Raw genomic sequence first — 21,753 nt, forward strand, 5'->3', positions numbered from 1 at the left:
AAGGGAAATAGGGAGATGCTTCTAGTTTACAGGTAATTTTGTATTTTTTTTACATTGTTGGTGATTATACTAATGTTATATTTGAAATAAATTGTTGATTGTACACAATGTTTTGTTGGGTATACATTTCTATATATGACATCTATCATAATATAAAGGAATATGAAAATAGTTGAGGGGCCAGCCATGTCCTGTATTATTCAATTACTTAAATTGAATTTAAATCATAGTGGTTTGGTTTCTAATTATGGAATGCCATATCTCAGTAGACTCAGAAAATAAACCCATCTTAACATTCAGAAAGTTGCCTGCCTTTCATTGAGTATTGGTTCTCCATTTTGAAGCAACTATATATATTATATATAATATATATAATCTTTTTCTATTTGATTCATTTCAAGGTTATTTAAATAATGTTGATGGAACCTTTGCGTAGACCTAGATTAAAGGATTTTTTTCCTATAACAGGATGTCAGGGCTCTGCTCTCCTATTAAACATTGCCTATTTACCTTTGTTTTCTTTTTCTTTCTTTCTTTTTTTTTTTTTTTAATTCCTTTTCTTGAGCAACTACACTGCCAAATACCAGTATTTTCACTCTGGTGGGAACAGATCTTTTTAGCTGTGACTTACTTGTTTTACACCATCACTGTACAAGCTCAACAGATCTTGTCAGTAGAGTTTTTTATCCCTCATCTAGGAAACTTTTGGCTCTGTGAATGAGTAGGTGTCAACCTTAATTTGTGTCTGTTATCTTAAAAGGATTTCTCCCTTTACTGTGTTCCTTTTGCTTATAACACTTGTTTCTACCCAGGTAGAATAACAGTAACTTTGCATGAAAAATACCTTATTTGGCATTAAGTTATATTAATGTAAGGTAAATTCACAGTAGAAAGAATAGATTCAGAGAACTTAGGAAAGAGTCACAGTGTTAATATGAAGATGCCTCAGTGCTACACATGGCTTGCTAAGGGAACCACATGAAAGGTCAGTGGTACCACCTGTGATTTGGAGACACCCCTTACTCAGAGGACTTTAATTAGTCACTTCCAGTGGAGAACCAGGCAGAAGGAAACACACCTACAAACCAGAAAATTTAATGAGTTCTGAGTTGGCATACTCTACCACGGATGAGTTGCACTTGTGAACAAGACCACATAGAAACAGTGGTTTAGAGGTTGTTGACACAGAGTTAGTTGGTGTTTGGGGATAATAAAAAGTCTGAGAACACATACTTAATTAGAACTTGACACTAGTGAAATTCTACCCTCCACTACATTAGAATAATAAAAAGAGCAAAAAATAATATTATTGATTTGAATATATATGTCCCATCGTATTGCTGTTAGGGTTGCCACAATAGAATACTACAGACTGGGTAACTTCTATGGCAGAAGTTTTCTCACAGTTCTGGAGGTTCAAGTCCAAGATCATGGTACCAGAAAGGTTGGTTTCTGGTGAGGTCTCTCTCCTTGGTTTATAGATGATCATTTTCTTGCTGTGTCCTCACATAGTCTCTTATCTGTGCATGCGTGAAGAGAAAGGGATCTTTAATACCTCTTCCTCTTCTTAAGAGCCCACTAGTCCTATGAATTAGAGTCCCACCTTTATGACTTCATTTAATCTTAAATGCCTTATCTCCAAATATGTCACATTGGATATTAGGACTTCAATTGCCAAATTTTGGAGAAATACAATTCAATCCATAACACTTAGAAATAAGAATAATAGGAATTCTTTATCCCCAGAAATCTGATATGCATTTGAATTATGGTTAATATATTAATACATTTCAATTTTTATTAATATAAAAAATGTTCATTTTATATGTATTTACTAAAAAAATGCTCAGTGAAAATACCTCCCAAGCAGTTACTTGTACAAATATAAAAGGACCACTTGACATCAACTGGCTATTAACAGATTGTTGTTATAGGGTTTTGTATCACAAACTGTGCTCAGGGAAAAATTAGAAGCAATACATGAGTTTTTCTTTCCTGGATTGAATGACAGTTTTATGATGTGACTCAGCTGCAGTCAATAAGCTGTGGTTCACCACAGTATCACTGATTTTCTTGTCTCTTTTTCTTGGCTTTATAATCTATGAGTATGACAACTATTGATCATATTCTTAGTGAAGTCAAACTTAGCATTATAGTAAAGGCCAAGCAAGAAGGTATTTTTTAAAAAATTGTGCTCTAATGTAGAATTTTGAAGTTGATCTTAAATATGAACAAATCAGAACACTGTTCAAATGCTGTAAGGCAGTTCTACTGGAAATATAATTAAAAATAACAAAGTTCTTGATAAATTATTATTGCAAATTAGAAATGTAGTGTAGTACAAACATATGAAATATTATCAATATTACTTTATTTTATTTTATGCCTGATAACCTAATCTTCATTATTAAATGTTCATTATTTCACAAATATTTATTAAGGACCTATTATGTGCCAGATACATTCTAGATACCAGAGCTAACAAAAAAAGTGGAGAAAACAAATTATCTGCCTTAATGAAGTTAACATCCTATCTTTTGAAAATTAACTGAATATATTATGATTGGAAACATGTATGTCTATATGCATAAATTTTATTTTTATAAAAATTTAATCATGATATTCATGTATTTGAAATTTTTTATTTATGTAATATAAAGAAATTCCTAAAATATCAAAGCTATAATTAAATAAATATTTTGAGTGACATGCCATTTTTAATAAAAATTAATAATCAAACTCCTGTTTATTTAATATAATAGGCAATATTTCCATAGTCACTTTTTGTGCTTACCTGTTTATATTTTAGCTAATAATGTTATGAGTTCTTGGAAATTGTGGAACTAGTCAAAAGAGTAATCTCTTCTGGTGTTATAATATGGATACTTATGAAAAAAAAATATGGATACTTATGATCAAGATTTTCTCTAGAAATATATTTAAATATATATAATAATTTGCATATTTTAAAACCTGTAAGTATTGTATGAGAGTATATTTTTGACTTCCTCAAGTATATAGGGATTTAACTATTTTAATTGACAATTAAATGGATAAAAATAGTTTATTTAAATTTGCATTTTTCTCTTTAGGAAAAATTGTAATGATCTTTTGACTTTTTTTCACTTGAAATGTCACTTATGTTTCAAATATAACATATGTGATTAATCTGACTCTTATTTTTTTACTATAAACCATTTTATTTACTTACTGTTGTTCTATGAAACATTTTAATATATGTCGGGGAAATCCCTTTTTTAAAAAAAATAGCCATTTTACCAAATTTCTTTTGAAAATACTTTATAAGCAGTGCCTGGTTGGCTCAGTCAGCTTGGCATCCAACTCTTGATTTTCGCACAGGTCATGATCTCATGGTTGTGGGATAGAGCCTTGCTTCAGCCTCCACATTCAGCAGGGAGTCTACTTCAGATTCTCTTCTTCTCTTCTTCCTCCTCTTTCTCCCCCAGAGCTCTGTGTCTCTCTCTAAAATAAATAAATCTTTAAAAGATACTTTATAAATACTGAAATCCTATGGACATTACTTTAGATTATTATATTAAATTGATATATTTAATAGACAACTGCATAAAATTGAATGTCCTTACCAAAAACTTGATATGTATCTCTAATATTTTATTTATCAAAGATATAAAGTATGAGAAATTAGAATATATTCTATCTGTTGAGGTCCTTTGGGAAAGCAATAATCATTTTTAAGCAGTGGTTTGAAGTACAAAAGGAATTACTTTGATAGACAAAATAAAGGACATGATGGGTTTCCTGGGTTAAGCATCTATCTTTGGCTCAGATCAATGATTCAGAGTCCTAAGATTGAGCCCAGAGTCCAGATCTTTGCTCAGCAGGGAGTCTGCTTCTCCCTCTCCTTCTGTGTTTGCTTTCTCTCTCAAATAAATAATAAAAAAGATAGAGGACATGATAAATTTGTCATAGAAGCTATAAATACATTTGAAGATATTTTTAAGTTACTTAAAAAAATCACTTTTCGAGTGTGAACAAGGCAATAGCTAATATAGTTAAGATTATTAGGGATTATTCTCCTTATGGCATAGCTTCAAACAGACCTGGAAAGTAAGGTATGAATTCTAAATGTTCAGGTACAACAAAGTAATCTAGCTGAAAATTGAAAATAAATTATATTTTAGGATTTAACCTGTAATTAAAAGTTTCCAAATATTTGAATGTGGACTCACATTTCAGTCTAGAAACAATTGTTATTAAAAGGTCAAAGGAAATAAACTAAATCTACATAAGAAAACACCACAATTGAAAAAATGGTCAAAAAAACTTGGACAAGCAGCTTATACCTATCCAAACTGCCACTAAACACATAAAAGTGTTTTTAACGTTGTCATCAGGCAGTTAAAACTAAGAGGTTTCCTATTTCGGTAATGATGAACTATGCTGTCAGACTAAACTTCTTACAGACAAGCATAAAGTCTAAAAAAATTTATTGAAGGTGCTGTAGTATCACTAAAAAAAAGGCAGAAACTAGAGAAGGGTCTACCCAAGAAAGACAGAAATTACACTTAAGGAGATATATGGTATTGTAGCTTTTTTTGCCAGAGGGTACTCTGTAGTACTTACAGTTGGGACAACCAAGCCAGAGCCTTACCGAATTGGGTATTAGTAAACAATGGACTGGCATAGCAGTCCCATTTTCAGTGGAGTAATCTTGGATTGAAGAGAAAGCTATAGAGACTTTAAGCCCAAGTGTTACTTACATTTGCAGGGGCCACAAAGGTAGAGAGAACATGTCACAGATTGCTGGACAGCTTTCAATGTGGCCTGTAGGTTTGGGTTCCTCAAATGATGCTAATTTGCAGGTTAGCCAATATAGAAGACCAAGAAGAATCCTGAAGTGAGGCATGTACTACCTCCAATTCTTAAATAGTTCAACTCCTTTTTGGTAGTAGGGGTCAAAGGTTTTTTATTTATTTATTTATTCATTCATTCATTTATTTATTTTTATTTATTTATTTATTTATTTATTTATTTATTTATTTATTTGATTTTTTTTCCTGGACTGCTGAAGTGGGACCTAGCATTTGGAATCATTCCACAGAGTCCCAAGACATTTTACTTGGCAAGCAAACTCCTGAAATTTATCAAGGATTATCCCATTCCTGCTGGTATGGTAAAATCACATCAGAGCCTTCAGACTGAAGTCTGGTTTGTCAATAGGATATCATCTATACAGTAAAAATGTTGGGCATCAAAGGTGTCCTGTATTCTGAAAAATCCACTGATGGCAAATGGAAGGGAAATTTAGATACTTCATGTAGAGTACTTACTAAAAGGAGTCCATGCCACAGAATTATATATTAGTCTTGGTTCTTGGTTACCAGTGGTATAGAAAATAAGGCAGCGGCAATGTCTGAGAGAGCATACCAAGTACCAGTAGTCTGCCTAGTGGATTCAGTGACACTCAGTATCTGGAATAGTTGGGACAATCAAAGCAACAAGTGGATTCAATTTGTGATAATCTCTGTAAACCTGCAGTTCCTGTTGCTCTTTAAATTGACAGATAGGGCTATTGCATGGAGATGTATTTCTTCTTAGCTCTACTGCCTTAAGTTTTTTTTTTTTTTTTCTGCCTTAAGTTTTTAATTAGCGCTGTGATTCCCCATTTCCCAAATTGTTTCTGGGAGGGAACAGAAAGAAGCATTTATTAATAATGATCTACATATTCCATTAGCACTTCTCAACCTGTGAATCTAACCAATTTAGCATATCTCCTCTACCACTTTTGGAATGGAGAAGTACAAGCATATAATACATTAATTTCTATTATATGTTTAGACACAGAAGTAACAACAGTGGTGCATTGAATTGGCCCAAAGAGCTCCACACATGAGGTTGTCCTAATTCCACTTCCACACTTCCACACTGTGAACCAGGAACAAGCTCCATCAGTTGAATTCCAATGAAACCTCCCAACATGAGACTGGATACAATAGTGACTTGGGTCCCTGTACCCAATGGACTCATAAAAGTTTGAGTCTCTTCTCTCTGCGTCTTTAGACAAGTATATGTCATTTAGTTCCTTTTGGACATAGACAGACCTGAGACCCATTCCTAATGACCTTTCTCCTTAAAGCTGAATTCAAAAAAGTGCTAAATGGGATTAGGAGGAACTTGAGGGCTGTGCGGGGTTGGGGGTACTTCATGTTAGTAATAAGGTACAATTACTTTCAGTTTTGAGAGGCACAATGGCTGCTCATGGCTCAAGAAAGATATCTTCCAATGTTTTTGGTCTACACATTGCCCTATATTCTCACTGCTGATACCATATACTTATTTCCTTTCTTTTTGAATTGATCCTCACTCTGAAAATTTATCAAATGTATGATTTTATGACTTGATAGACATCTATAGCAACCACAAAATTTACTTAAACAAAATCTACTAATACCTACTGAACTGATTACTTTTATATGCTTGCATTGTTTTCTGTACTCTTCCTTACTCTATGTCCCAGAAGGCTAAACTATGAAGATTGTATCAGTGTGTTCTTTATCTTTCAGCTTCCAGGGAAGTACAGCCAAAGGAATGCATTGATAGAAGATCGATAGAAGAGGAAAGAAACAGAGTAAAATCAGTATATAAATACATGAGTTCCTTCATGCAAGATTCCTCCAGTGGGCCTAGTATGTGGGCCTTTTAACCTACTCTTTCTTTCTCTTGTAGTTGCTAGTCCTGGATTACTGCCCTATATCCTATGGTTTTCCCAAACTCTGGTCAGTTCTTTGCCAATAATTCTTTATAAAACTGTTCTTCCAATTACCCAAGTTGAGAGTGCTTATACTCTTCCTATGGGTAAGGCATGTTTTATTCATCTCTCTATATAATTTTAATATCCTTTGTAAAATTTTAAAGAAAGTATGATTAGCATTGAAGAAACTTAGGTCTGGAGAGGTTAAATAACTTTCCCAAGGTGACAGAAATTAAATTCAATGTTAATTCTAATTCTAACCTGTGTTCTTTCTATTTAATAAATGTGATGATAATAGATTTTCCTCTTTACCAGAAACATGAAGTATATCATGTTGTCATTAGTTTAGATTTTATAGTTGCTCTAAAATACATAAATCATAAAATATCACAAATAATTATAAGTAAAAATGCAAAATATAACATGTAGGGAATAATTATTAAACTTTACAAACATTAGACTATACTTATTCTCAGAAAAATCCACAAAATTACATTCCTTTCTAGATCAGAATCATTTATTTGAGATAAGGAACATTAAATTTGTTTTTTTTGTATTTGCTTTTTAAACATCCAGATGATTTGGTATGATTTAAAATTTTAAGAGGCAGTATCATGACAGTTCTATGCAGTATAGAAGATGAGATGCAAATGCTAAAAGATTTTGCTCTAGACTAAATCACTCTATACAGCTGACCATATTTTTTCTCTAAGCCTATTTAAATATCATGTTTATATCCAAGCACTTCTATTTTAAGTGTGTATACTTTCTCCAAGGAATAGTGTTTATCCTGCTATCTAGTTTCTTGTTATTACAGTTGTTTTGAATTCTGGCACAAACACTGACCTCTGAAACTCTTTTTTTTTTTTTTTTTTTTTTTTTATTAAAGATTCCTTGAAATTTGTTTCTTCTTATTATGTTAAATTAGGACTTTCTCCTTCTGGGGATCCCTGGGTGGCTCAGCAGTTAAGCGCCTGCCTTCGGCCCAGGGCATGATTCTGGAGTCCTGGGATCAAGTCCCATGTTGGGCTCCCTGCATGGAGCCTGCTTCTCTCTCTGCCTGTGTCTCTGCCTCTCTCTCTTTCTCTGTGTCTCTCATGAATAAATAAATACAATCTTAAAAAACAAAAAAGGACTTTCTCCTTCAAATATCGTACTTGTGATTATGCCTAGTAGTAAAGATTCTATTCTATGCTCAAAAGATTCATAACCTAAAAAACAAAACAAAACAAAACAAAACAAAACTGAGTGTCATAGGGACAGTATATGAAACCTATGAGGGGAGAATTCATTTTAATTTTTTAATGCTTCTTTCCAGTCAACTTAGTAAGCACTGAAGGATCTCATAGGATATGATCATTCTACTTATTCTTCTGGTAATTAAGAATCTAAAAAATAGATTTAAAAATATCTCTAATTTTTAGAGATATCAAGTCACATAAAAATAAATGATTTGCTTCAATTTGATTATGTCATCTTTGTCTTTAAAATGTGCCAATGGGTTTCGTATGTTCTTAGCGTGAAGATTAAATCCTTCCCAAAGCTGTTAATCTCTTTGATTCTGCATTTTCCCTCATTGATGTTCTTTTAGCACCACTAAAGTGCAGTGATTCTCCTTGATTCAGGGTCATTGCATACTTTTACTCCATCTAGAATACTCTCCAACTGGGATGCCTGGGTGGCTCAGCAGTTGAGTGTTTGCCTTCAGCTAAGGGCCTGATCTCAGGATCCAGGATAGGGTCCCCATATCGGCCTCTCTACAGGGAGTCTGCTTCTCCCTCTGCCTATGTCTCTGCCTCTCTCTGTGTCTTTTATGAATAAATAAATAAATCTTAAAAAATATGCTCCACCTTTCTTCAATGAAATTTTATGTCCTTCTAATTTTATCTCAAGTTTTCTTTTATTTTCTTAAAGCTTTATTTAAGAAAAAGAAGCCATGCACAAGTTGGGGGAGGGGCAGAAGGAGAGGGAGAAGCAGACTCCTCACTGAGCATGGAGCCCAACATGTTGGGTGGGGTTCTATCCCAGGATCCCAGAATCAAGACCTGAGCGGGAGGTAGACACTTAACCAACTTCTGAGCCACCCAGGCACCCCTCAAATTGTCTTTTCTTAATAGTAGTTTAGATCATAGCCCTTGTTTTAAGCTCCCATAAAACCATGTTTCATATTTGTAGGACATATATCTCAGTTTGTATATGTAGATTCATTAATATAATTATTGGTTTAATGTCATTTTCCCTGTCCAGTAGGTAAGGTCCTTGAACAGTAGTATCATATACATTTTTCCTTAGTCCTTTATCTCCATATACAATAAATGCATCCTTAGAATGCCCTAAGTATATTATTTTGATATTGCACAGTACAAGTTGAAGCAGGGGACATTCCCGATAACTCATTCTTTTCCTTAAATTCAGGTCCCAAAGCTCCCAGATTGCATCATTGATCGCTGAAATTGTTAATCAACTACAAAAAGGAAGAAGGGGATAGGAAAAACTTTTCAGAAAATAAACTTTCACATTTATCATTAGCTCTTTATTCTCATAGGTCATGAGAAATGCTAGTCAACTATATTTATAATTATAATGCCAACATGCTCTGGGGTTGGTTCAGAGACTGAACACTTGAAAGGGAAGTAAAGAAGTATCCTCTGTTTCTTAGTTGCAGTTCAAATACATGGAGTTCATGAGTGACTTCTATTATGGGTCTAGTATGAAAGGATATTTCAACAATAATCTAACTTTAAGTCTTATCTGTGTGTCAAGCACTACAACACTTGCTTGTATGAAAGCAGATCAGAAAGACATATTACATTATGTAACATTATGTTACGGCAGGAATAGGTAAATACAGATGCAGACGTCAGTTATTTCTGGAGAAATTACCCAGGAAAATCCTCAAGGGTAAAATTATGTTAAAGTGAGACCTGTAGATGGTTGGGATACAGTCATGATAGGAAGAAGGCTGAGAGTATTGGTGAAGTTTACTTCAGACAGAATTAGCATATGCCTCATCTAACTATAAGCCTGACAGATAAAATGGCCTGGAAAAAGTCAAATATCTCAGGAATAAAGAGAGCAAGGTCAAGAATAGCCTGAGTTGAAGCTGGAAATAGTGGTAACGAAAGTCTCTTAAAAGGAATTTTTATAAGTTATGACATGAGTTTGTACTTATTCTGATACCTATGAAAAGACATTGATTCCTTTTAAGTAAGAGAATGAAGTTATTAATCTGTATTAAATATTTCACTCTGGCTGCATTGTGAAGAATGTAGTTTAAAAAGCAAGACTGAAGGCAAGGGAAGCACACAATTCTATTGCTTTATTTCTTGTGAGCAATGCTTACAATCCAAAAAGAAATAATGGATGGTGATGTATGTTTATGGCAGATATTTTGGAGGTAGAAAGGACAAAACTTAGTGATTCATTGGTCAATGATAGGTCCTCCTTACACTTCTTTTACAACCAATGACTAAGAAAGTTTAGGCTGTACATAGTAGTTATCCATATGTGGCTGGTGAATACTAAGGAGCATACATTATCATGCTACTGAATATACTTCTTGGATGATACTGGCTGGGATAGGTTGTTGAAGAAAAAAAATTCTTTGTGGAGGAAGTATAATTCTCTCTTTCCTCCAAAAAGGGAAGAGTTGAGAAAGTTTGAGTCATTATATGAAAGTATGAAGTACATCTAGACATAGCAAGACATTTATATGTATTTATTACCAATATTACAGATAGATGATTACTATTTCACAGACCTGTGAAAATGGTCCACTTTATTACCTAAATTGGCTCTGTATTCTTGAACTTCTACCCCTCTTAGTAACCTTTCTATCCTTTACTGGTAACATTTGTGGTATATGTTGTCCTTTAGCCTTTGGAATATTTATTATATTTAGCCAAACCTGCTGATTTCTGCCTGGGTTTTATCTTTGCACACCCTGTGCCTTATTTTCATAGGCACTTATTGAAGAGGAGAAAAACTATTTTGGCCATTCTTCACTGGTGTGAAGTGGTATCTCATTGTGGTTTTGATTTGTATTTCCCTGATGGCAAATGATGCAGAGGATTTTCTCATGTTTTTCTTGGCCATGTATATGTCCTTTTTGGTGAAATTTCTGTTCATCTCAACTGCCGATTTCATTATTGGATTTTTTGTTTTCTTCGGTGTTGAGTTTAATAAGTTCTTTATAGATCTTGGATACTAACTCTTTATCTGATATGTCATTTGCAAATATCTTCTCCCATTCTGTAGGTTGTCTTTTAGTTTTGTTGACTGTTTCTTTTGCTGTACAGAAGCTTTTCATCTTGATGAAGTCCCAGTAGTTCATTTTTATTTTTGATTCCCTTGTCTTCATAGATGTATCTTGCAAGAAGTTGCTGTGGCCAAGTTCAAAAAGGGTGTTGCTTGTGTTCTCCTTTAGGGTTTTGATGGAATCTTGTCTCACATTTATATCTTTTATCCATTTTGAGTCTATCTTTGTGTATGGTGTAAGAGAATGGTCCAGTTTCATTCTTCTGCATGAGGCCATCCAATTTCCCCAACACCATTTATTGAAGAGACTGTCCTTTGTCCAGTGGATAGTCTTTCCTGCTTTGTCAAATATTAGTTGACCATAGAATTGAGGGCCCATTTCAGGGTTCTCTAGTCTGTTCCATTGATCTATGTGCCTGTTTTTGTGCCAGTACCATACTGTCTTGATGATCACAGCTCCGTAATACAGCTTGAAATCTGGCATTGTGATGCTCTCGACATTGGTTTTCTTTTTCAATATTCCTCCGGCTATTCATGGTCTTTTCTGACTCCATATCTTGAAATTATTTGTTCCAACTCTGTGAAGAGAGTCCATGGTATTTTGATAGAGATTGCATTGAACGTGTAAATTGCCCTGGGTAGCATAGACATTTTCATATTTATTTTTCCAATATTTATTATTCCAATCCATGAGCATGGAATGTTATCCCATCTCTTTGTATCTTCCTCAATTTCTTTCAGAAGTGTTTTGTAGTTTTTAGGATATAGATCCTTTACCTCTTTGGTTGGACTTATTCCTAGGTATTTTATGCTTTTGGGTGCAATTGTAAATAGGATTGATACTTTAGTTTCTCTTTCTTCAATCTCATTGTTAGTGTATAGAAATGTCACTGATTTCTGTGCATTGATTTTGTATCCTGCCACATTACTGAATTGCTGTATGAGTTCTAGCAATCTTGGGGTGGAGTCTTGGATTTTCTATATACAGCATCACGTCATCTATGAAGATGGAGAGTTTGACTTCTTCTTTGCCAATCTGAATGTCTTTTATTTCTTTTTGTTGTCTGACTGCTGAGACCAGGACTTCTAGTCCTATGTTGAATAACAGTTGTGAGAGTGGACATCCTTGTCATGTTCCTGATCTTAGGGGAAAGGCTCTCAGCTTTTCCCCATTGAGAATGATATTCCCTGTGGACTTTTCATAAATGGCTTTTAAGATATTGAGGAATGTTCCCTCTATCCCTACACTTTGAAGAGTTTTGATCAGTTATGGATGCTGTATTTTATCAAATGCTTTCTCTGCATCTATTGGGAGGATCATATGGTTCTTGGTTTTTCTTCTATCATGTTGATTATTTTATGAGTGTTGAACCACCTTTGCATCCTGGGGATTAATCCCACTTGGTCATGGTGAATAATGTACTGTTGGAACCTATTGGCTAGTATCTTGTTGAGAATTTTTGCATCCATGTTCTTCAGGGATATTAGTCTATAATTCTCCTTTTTGATGGGGTCTTTGTCTGGTTTTGGGATCAAGGTAATGCTGGCCTCAAAAAAGCATTTTGAAATAGTCTGTCCCTTTTTCTCCTTCAAAACAGCTTTAGTAGAATAGTTATTATTTCTTCTCTAAACATTTGATAGAATTCCCCTGGGAAGCCAACTGGCCTGGACTTTTGTGTCTTAGGAGGTTTTTGATGACTGCTTCAATTTCCTCCCTGGTTATTGGCCTGTTCAGGTTTTCTATTTCTTTCTGTTCCAGTTTGGTAGTTTGTGGATTTCCAGAAATGCATCTATTTCTTCTAGGTTGTCTAATTTGTTGGCATATAGCTGCTTATACTACGTTTTTAAAATCATTTGTATTTCCTTGGTATTGGTTGTGATCTCTCCTCTTTCATTCATGTTTTTATTAATTTGAGTCTTTTTTCTTTTTAATAAGGCTGACTAATGGTTTATCTATCTTATTAATTCTTTCAAAGAACCAACTCCTGGTTTTGTCAATCTGTTCTACAGTTCTGCTGGTCTCTATTTCATTGATTTCTGCTTGAATCTTTATTATCTCTCCTCTTCTGGTTGATGTAGGTTTTATTTGCTGTTCTTTCTCCAGTTCTTTTAGGTGCAAGGTTAGCATGTATATTTGAGTTTTTCCAATTTTTTGAGGGATGCTTGTATTGCGCTGTATTTCCCTCTTAGGACCATTTTTTTCTGTATCTCAAAGATTTTGAACCGTTGTATCTTCATTTTCATTAGTTTCCATGAGTCTTTTTAATTTTCTATTTCCTAATTGACCCATTCATCTTTTAGTAGGATGCCCTTTAACCTCCACGTGTTTGAGTTTCTTCCAAATTTCTTGTGATTGAGTTCTAGTTTCAAAGCATTGTAGTCTGAAAATATGAAAGGGATAATCCCAATCTTTGGGCATCAGTTGAGACCTGATTTGTGACCCAGTATGTGATCTATTCTGGAGAAAGTTCCATGTGTACTTGAGAAGAATGTATATTCAGTTGCATCTGGATGGAAAGTTCTGTATATATCTGTGAAATCCATGTGGTCCAGAGTATCATTTAAAGCCCTTGTTTCTTTGGTGATGTTGTGCTTAGAAGATCTGTAATTTGCAAAAAGTGCTGTGTTGAAGTCTCCTACTATTAGTGTATTATTATCTAAGTATGTCTTTACTTTGATTATTAATTGATTGATATACTTGGCAGCTCCCACATTAGGTGCATAAATATTCATGATTGTTAGGTCATCTTGTTGGACAGACCTTTAAGTAGGATACAGTGTCCCTCTTATTCTCTTACTACAGTCTTTGGGATAAACTTTAATTTATCTGATATGAGGATTGCTACCCCACCTTTCTTTTGAAGACCATTTGAATGGTAAATGGTTCTCCAGCCTTCTATTTTCAGGTTGGAGGTGTCCTTAGGTCTAAAATGAGTCTCTTGTAGACAGCAAATAGATGGGTCTTTCTTTCTTTTTTTTTTTTTTAAAGATTGTATTGATTTATTCATGAGAGACAGAGAGAGAGAGAGAGAGAGGCAGAGACACAGACAGAGGGAGAAGCAGGCTCCATGCAGGGAACCCCACGTGGGACTTGATCCCGGGTCTGTGGGATCATGCCCTGGGCTGAAGGCAGTGCCAAACCGCTGAGCGACCCAGGCTTCCCAGGTCTTTCTTTTTTATCCAGTCCAATACCCTGCATCTTTTGATGGGATCATTTAGCTCATTCACATTCAGAGTAACTATTGAAAGATATGAATTTAGTGTTATCATAATACTTAGTCCCTGTTTTGTAGATTATTTCTTTGGGCTTCCTCTTTCTTTTATAGGGTCCCCCTTAATATTTATTGCAGAGCCGGTTTGGTGGTCTCATATTCTTTCAGTTTCTGTATGTCTTGGATGCTCTTTATCTCTCCTATTCTGAACAACAGCCTTGCTGGATAAAGTATTCTTGCTGCATTTTTTTCTCATTTAGTACCTTGAATATATCATGCCAGTCCTTTCTGGCCTGCCAGGTCTCTGTGGAGAGGTCTGCTATTAATCTGATATTTCTCCCCATATAAGTTAAGAATCTCTTGTCTCCCGCTGCTTTAAGGACTTTCTCTTTCTCTTTGGAATTGCAAGTTTAACTATTAAATGTTGAGGCGTTGAACGGTTTTTATTGATTTTGGGGGGATCCTCTCTATCTCCTGCATATGAATGCCTGTGTCCCTACTCAAATTAAGGAAGTTCTCCGCTTTGATTTGTTCAAATATGTTTTTGGGCCCTCTGTCCCTCTCGGCATTTTCTGGAACCCCAATTTTATGTAGATTCTTCCTTCTAAGGTTATCATTGATTTCCTTTAACTTTTGCTCATGGTCTTTTAATTGTTTTTCTCTTTTTTCCTCAGCTTCCTTTGTTGCCATCCACTTGTCTTCTATGCCACTCACTCTTTCTTTCACCTCCTTAATACTCATCATTAGAACCTCCAGTTTGGATTGCATCTCATTTAACTGATTTTTAATTTCGGCCTGATTAGACAAAATTCTGAAGTCATAAGGTCTCTAGAATCTTTTATGTTTTTCCAAAGCCACCAGTAGCTTTATAATTGTCCTTCTGAATTGGATTTCTGACACTGAATTGTAACCCATATTCTGTAATTCTGTTGCAGAGAGTACTGTTTCTGGTTCTTTCTTTTGTGGTGAGTTCTTCCTTCTATTCATTTTGCTTAGTGCAGAGTGACTGTATGAGCAGGCTGAGTCAAGAATATCAACCATGACCTAAGTAAATTTCACCCTAGATGATTCTGATGAGGTCAGAGACCAGAAAATGAAAACAAAGACCAGAGCAAAATAAAAGAAAAGGACCACTAAAGTGAAAAACAAAATTTAAAACAAAGTAGTAAAAGTCCAAGAATCCCAAAGGAGAAGAAAAAAAGAAGAAAAAAAAGAGAGAGAGAGAAAAAACAAGCAAAACTAAAGAGGAAAAAAAGAAAAAAAATGAGGGGGGGGGCTTGTGGTGGTGAAGAAGTTGTAGTGGGGAATGTAGTCTACCTGAGGGGTCCTAGAGGGTGATCCTCTTGGTTCTGAGTATATTATGTTCTGTATGTTAGAAAATGCTCAGTTCCAAATTTATATAAAGCAGCAATACTTATAGAAAGCCCTAACATTGACCACCACAACATAAATAAGATAAAAGAGGGGGGCAGAACGGGAAGGAAGAGAAAATATACTCTCACAGAATGAATCAGCATGGTATACCACTTGGTTCTGGGTGCATGCTGGTCATGTTTTAGAAGGTATTAACTTCTGCCATTGTAGAAAAAATGGGTAGAGAAAATGAAAAATAGAAACCAAAAAAAAAAAAAAGAAAAGATATCTTGTATATCCTCCAAAATACATTGAGTATATTGAAGGGAATCTAGAATTGGAAAATATATCTAAGACATGTAATTGTAGAAATATGAAAGTCAAAAAGGAAGAAGCTTAAAAATGAAGAGGTGGTAAAATATTGTGGTTAAGGTCGGAAAAGGGAAAAAATATTGGAAATTTTTAGTCTGATATAAAAACGAGTTGTACTAGATAAAGGGGGGGAATGGGAGGGGTACCCTCTAGTTCTATATACTATTTTCCCTTGGTTTTCTCTTTTTCCTGGAGCTTTCCAGCACTGCTTGGTCAAGAATGTTCTCTTCCCCTGTCCTTCCAGCTGGTCTTCTCTGGGACAGGCCTGCTGTGCTGACTCTCAGGTATGTACACTTGGGGGAGCTGGCCCACCCCCCGCTGGGTGCCGGGCTCAGTGGGAACTGTTTACCCCTTGAGGCCTCTGTGCCCTGATGCCCTCGCCCCCCAGGCACAGGGTGACACAAGGAGGAACAACAACACTGGCGGCAGCCAGCTCTCCAGCCCTTGAGTCAGCTCCCTGCAGTAACTACTGCAGTCTCCCAGTCTGCACTGGCCTAGGTGCTCCTGGGGTGGCATGGGTGCACAGACTTTCACAGCTTGGGGGCACCCAGCAGCAGGAGAGGCCTCGCTGTCTTGTGCTCTCCCTGCCTCCCCCTGTCCCAGGGAGAGCGCAGGATCCTGGGCTATGTCCACCTGGCACTCTGGGATCCAGGGCCTTTGCTGCTTGACTTGTGCTCCCCGGGGCCACGGCTCCCGAAGGCAGCAGGGCGCAGCCCCCTCCACCCGGAGCCGCCGCCTGAGCTTCTCCCAAGGCCCCACTGGGCGTGCTCTAGCACTTACTGAGCTAGGCCACAGTCTGTGGTATGCTCCCCCCAAGGCACACTCCCTCTGTTAGAGACTCCGGGAGACTGGAGGCTCCACTGCCCCTCCTGCAATTCTGCTCAATTTCCTTGCTAAGGGCCTTTCCATCCAGGAAGAATCTGGTGCAGATTTTTAAAGTTTCCGCCTCTCTGGGGCTGGGCTTTCTGGAAGGCTTTCGCTGCTCGGCCTTAGCCCAGCTCCTTGTGGGCCCCTCCCCCAATTGATTATTTTTTATTCCCCACCCACCCACCCACCCTTCCTACCTTGCTAGAAGTGGAAACCTTTCTCTCTGTAGTGTTCCGGCTGTTCTCTCTTTATCTTTTTTTTTCCTTTTATAAAAATTTTATTCATTTATTCATGAAAGACACAGAGAGGCAGAGGGAGAAACAGGTTCCATGCAGGAAGGCTGACTCAGGACTCAATCCTGGGTCTCCAAGATCACGCCTTGGGCCAAAGGAGGCGCTAAACTGCTGAGCCACCTGGGCTGCCCTGTTCTCTCTTTAAATCTGAGGTAGAATTCATAGGTGTTCAGGATGATTTGAAAGTTATCTAGGTAAGGTGGTGGGACCAGGTGAGTTGAGTCCCCCTACTCTTCTGACACCTTGCCCTGCCCTCCCTGAATTGGCTTTCTGACATCATATTGAAATCCAAATTCTGTAACTCTGTGGCAGAGAGTACTGTTTCTGGTCCATTCTTTTGTGGTGAATTCTTCCTTTAAGTTATTTTGTCCCGTGCAGAGTGGCTGTATGTGTGGGCTGAGTCAAAAATATCAGTTGTGACCTAAGTAAAATACTCCCTAGATGATTCTGAAGAGATTAGGAACCAGAAAATAAAATAAAAAGAAGAACAGAACAAAATAAAACAAAAGGACCACTACAATGAAAAACAAATTTTAAAACAAAGTAGTAAAAACAAAAAGCCAAAAAAAAAAAAAAAAAAAAAAACAAAGGAGAAGAAAAAAGAAAAAGAAAAAAAAAAGTAAAGAAAAGAGGAAAAAGAAAAAAAGGGTGTGGGGATGGTGGTGAGGAAGTGGTAGTGGAGAAAGAATGCAGTCTACCTGAGGGGTTCTAGAGGGTGATCCTCTTGGTTCTAAGTGTATATTGTTCTGTATGTTAGAAGATGCTCAATCCTAAATTTATATAAACTGTCAATACTTATATAAAGCCCTAACATTGACCATCAAAACATAAACAAGATAAAAGAGGGGGGGAAGAACGGGAAGGAAGAGAGAGTATAATCTCACAGGATGAACCAACATGGTATTCCACTTGGTTCTGGGTATATGTTGGTCATGTTTTAGAAGGTACTAACTTCCACGATTGTCAAACAAAACGAGGCAGAAAAAAACCAAAAAACCAAAAAACAAAAACCCAAATCTCATATATCTACCAAAATTAAATTGAATACAAAATTAAATTGACACTGAAGAGAACCCAGAAGTCAAAAATATATCTAAGACATGTAATTGTAGAAATATGAAAGCCAAAAAGGAAAAAAACTTAAAACTGAAGAGCTGGTAAAATATTGTTGTTAAGGTGGGAAAAGAGAAAAATATTGGATGTTTTTAGTCTGATATAAAAATGAGTTGTAATGGAAAAAGAATAAAAAAGAAAAAAAAATAGGACCCTCTGGTTCTATATATTATTTTCCCTCAGTCCTGGAGCTTTCCAAGTGCTGCTTGGTCATTAAACTTACTCTTCCCTTGTTCTTCTAGCAGTTTTTCTGGGGAAGTGGTCTGCTCTGCTGATTCTCAGGTGACTGAGAAGAGATGCTCATCTGTGACTGGGCAGAGATGCTCCACCCCTTGCCAGGTGCTGGGCTCAGTATGAGCTTTTTATCCTGTGAGGCCTTTGTTTCCTAGAGGCCCCACTTCTCCCAGGCACAAGGTGAAACAAAAAGGAAAAACCGCAATGGCCAGGGCCAGATTTCCAGCTTTGGAGTAGAGCTCCCCGTGAGTAACTAAACACAGTCTCCCAGTTTTCACTGGCCTAGATGTTCCTGGGGGCCAGTGTGGGTGCACTGATCTGCACAGCTTGTGGGGCACCCAGCAGCAGGAGTGTTCTCACGTTCCTGTGCCCTCTCCACTTCCATTTGTCCCAATGGGCATGCAGGATTGCCAGCTTTGTCTACTTGGGCACCTTGGGATTTGGGGTTCTGTCCACTGGACCCATGCTCTTGGGGATCACCTCTCCCAAAGGGAATGGGATACAGCCACCTCCATCCAGAACCAGCCCACCTAACCGACTGGCTTCTCTCAAATGCTCCAGAGGGCTTGTGGCGCTCCAGCCCTTTACCAATATTGGACCACGGTTTGCAGTGAGCTTTCCTCTGGGCTCTCCTCCTCTTATAGTGACTCCAGGAATCTTGAGGTTTCACTCCCCCTCCTGCTAGAGCATTAATTTTACGTTAAGCAATGCATCAACGAATCATATGTAAAAAAGTAAATTTGATTTTATTTTTCTCAACTTACTGTATATCTGTTCTGCCTTTGGTGTCTGTAGGCAAGGTAACTAAAATCTGTACTATTGAAAATAATATTTAAATGTTAAGAAAAAAAATAATATGTATGAGACACCAGAGGACCAACAAAGCAGTGAAAAAGTATGAAACAAGAACCAGAAGAAAGAAGGAAGCATAAAATGGTAAATCTCACATTTGGTGTCATAAGTCCTAGAGCCAAAGGCATATTCCTCCAGAGGTGGCCAAAGAATTGTAAAGCAGAAAGGAGCTATCAAAATCTTTAAATAATAAATAAAAGTAGGGGTGTCTGAGTGGTTCAGTCCATTAAGCATCTGCCTTCAGCTCAGGTCATCATTCCAGGGTGCTGGGATGGAGCCCCCCATGCATCAGGCTTCCTACTCTTTGGAGTATTTGCTTCTCCCCCTTCCTCTGCTCCTACCCCAATCCCCACTCATGCTGTTATTCTGTCTCTTAAATGAATAAATACAATTTATAATAATAAGTAATACCATGTTAGGTCTTAAATTATGTCTGTATATTTTTTTCATATACAATATTAAGGTTGAGATTTTTTTAAAGACAGGCATATGAGGAAACATGAAAATATCACAAAACAAGAGACAAAAATAATCAAAAACAGACACAAAGTGACCCAGGAAATTGAGGTATTGAATATAGACCTTAAAATATTCATGGATATATAAAACAAGTCTGATAACATCGGCAAATAAGCAGAATATATTAAAAAAATGGGATGTCTAGAACTAAAAAACTTAATACTCATAAATTCAAAAGATAGACATAGGGCCTAGCAATAGCAAAAAACAAGAGTAGTAAGCTGAAAGATAGGTAAGAAAAAAATATGTAGAAGTCTAGATATATAGAAAAATAAAAAGAAAATAACAAGAGAAATTAAGTATTATCATGTAAATGTCAAAGTTATGAGTAAAGGAAATCACAGAGGCCAGGAGAGATCGATTGAAATAATTGAAAATATAATGGCTTTCCGGGATCCCTGGGTGGTGCAGCGGTTTGGCGCCTGCCTTTGGCCCAGGGCGCGATCCTGGAGACCCGGGATCGAATCCCACGTCGGGCTCCTGGTGCATGGAGCCTGCTTCTCCCTCTGCCTGTGTCTCTGCCCCCCTCTCTCTCTCTGTGTGACTATCATAAATAAATAAATAAAAATTAAAAAAAAAAAAAAAGAAAATATAATGGCTTTCCAAAATTGCAAAAGATAGCAAGGTACAGATTTAAGACACTCTAAAACATCAAGGAGGTAAAAGAAAAATAAAACAAAGGAAACCATATCTAGACATATCATAATTAAGCAATCTATTTAAACATATATATGCAAGAAAAAAACTTCAACAGAAAAATATATTTTAAAGGGTCTCAATTGGAGCAATGTAAGTCTGAAGACAATGAAATATTATTCCTAATTTACTCAAAAAATTAACTTCTAACAGAATGCATAGCCAGCTACAACAACCAACAAGAATTAAGGTGAAAGAAAAAAAGACATGTTCAATAAAAAAAAAAAAAAAAAATGGAGAGAAATTGTTACCAGCAAATTTACATTAAAGAAAATTATATTATAATCAGAAAAAAATATTTCCAGAAGGGAACATGAGGATGCAAGAAGGAATTAACAATAACAAAACTTAAATGTGCATGTAATGGTAAATGCTTTGCATAAAAAAATAAAAATAATAATAAAAATATTTTTCAGAGTGAATAAATGTAAATATATGGCTATTTTTCTTCTAGTATGCTGGAGTAAGCTTCAAAGTAATCTTCATGGAGATAATAACTATTCTGAACAAAATACAGAAACTTGCTTATTCCTTTTAGCCTGGGGGAAGATAAAAATCCCAAATTAATCAACATTTCAAGATCTAAACAAAGGAAACCATTCTCATCAGAAAATTAAATCAACAGCCTAATGTTGAAATTAGCAATTAGCATAAACAAATTTTAAAGCAATATAGTAAGTACTCTTGATGACGTAAAGAAAAATATGTTCTGAGTTACTAAAGAGTAGGAAATCTCAGGGAAGAAATGGTAACTATGAGAAAGAATCCAGTGGAAGTTCTAGAAATAATAAATACAATTTATGAAATTTAAAAAATAGCATTGAGGTACATAATAAATAAATGGAGATAACAGAGGACAGACTTAATGAATTAGGTGAAAGACCAATAGAAATTATACTATTTAAAGAGTCAAGAAAAATAACACAGGGAATCATTAAACAATATCAAAACAGTGAAAGTATACACACTGAGTTCTTGAGTGAGAACACAAGAGAAGAAAGCTTGAAAGCACAATGTCAAAACTCTCCAAATTTGGGGAAAAAATTAATTTACATATTTATGAAGAACATCAAACTCTAAGAACAAAGAACAAGAATATGAAGAAATCCATGCTTACCTTCATCATACTCAAACTAATGAAAACAAAAGATAAAATCTTAAAAATCAGAAATAGAATACAACAAGAAAATAATAATTTCAATATTTGCTAATTTCTTATCAAGAACTTTGGGAGCCAGAAGTCAGCAAATTA

At 36.0% G+C, this 21,753-nt stretch overlaps 1 long non-coding RNA gene across 1 annotated transcript; it reads right to left on the minus strand.

Annotated features, from left to right (window-relative positions):
• Positions 1-3,315: 3,315 nt before the first annotated feature.
• LOC144296477 (uncharacterized) lies at positions 3,316-17,329 on the minus strand. The gene is made up of 3 exons (XR_013363585.1): positions 16,992-17,329; positions 6,450-6,545; positions 3,316-3,483 (listed from the first exon to the last, which is right to left on the minus strand). It is a non-coding gene; the product is annotated as an uncharacterized LOC144296477 (long non-coding RNA).
• Positions 17,330-21,753: the final 4,424 nt, after the last annotated feature.

This window comes from Canis aureus, chromosome 24 (assembly GCF_053574225.1).
Source record: "Canis aureus isolate CA01 chromosome 24, VMU_Caureus_v.1.0, whole genome shotgun sequence".
NCBI lineage: Eukaryota > Metazoa > Chordata > Mammalia > Carnivora > Canidae > Canis > Canis aureus.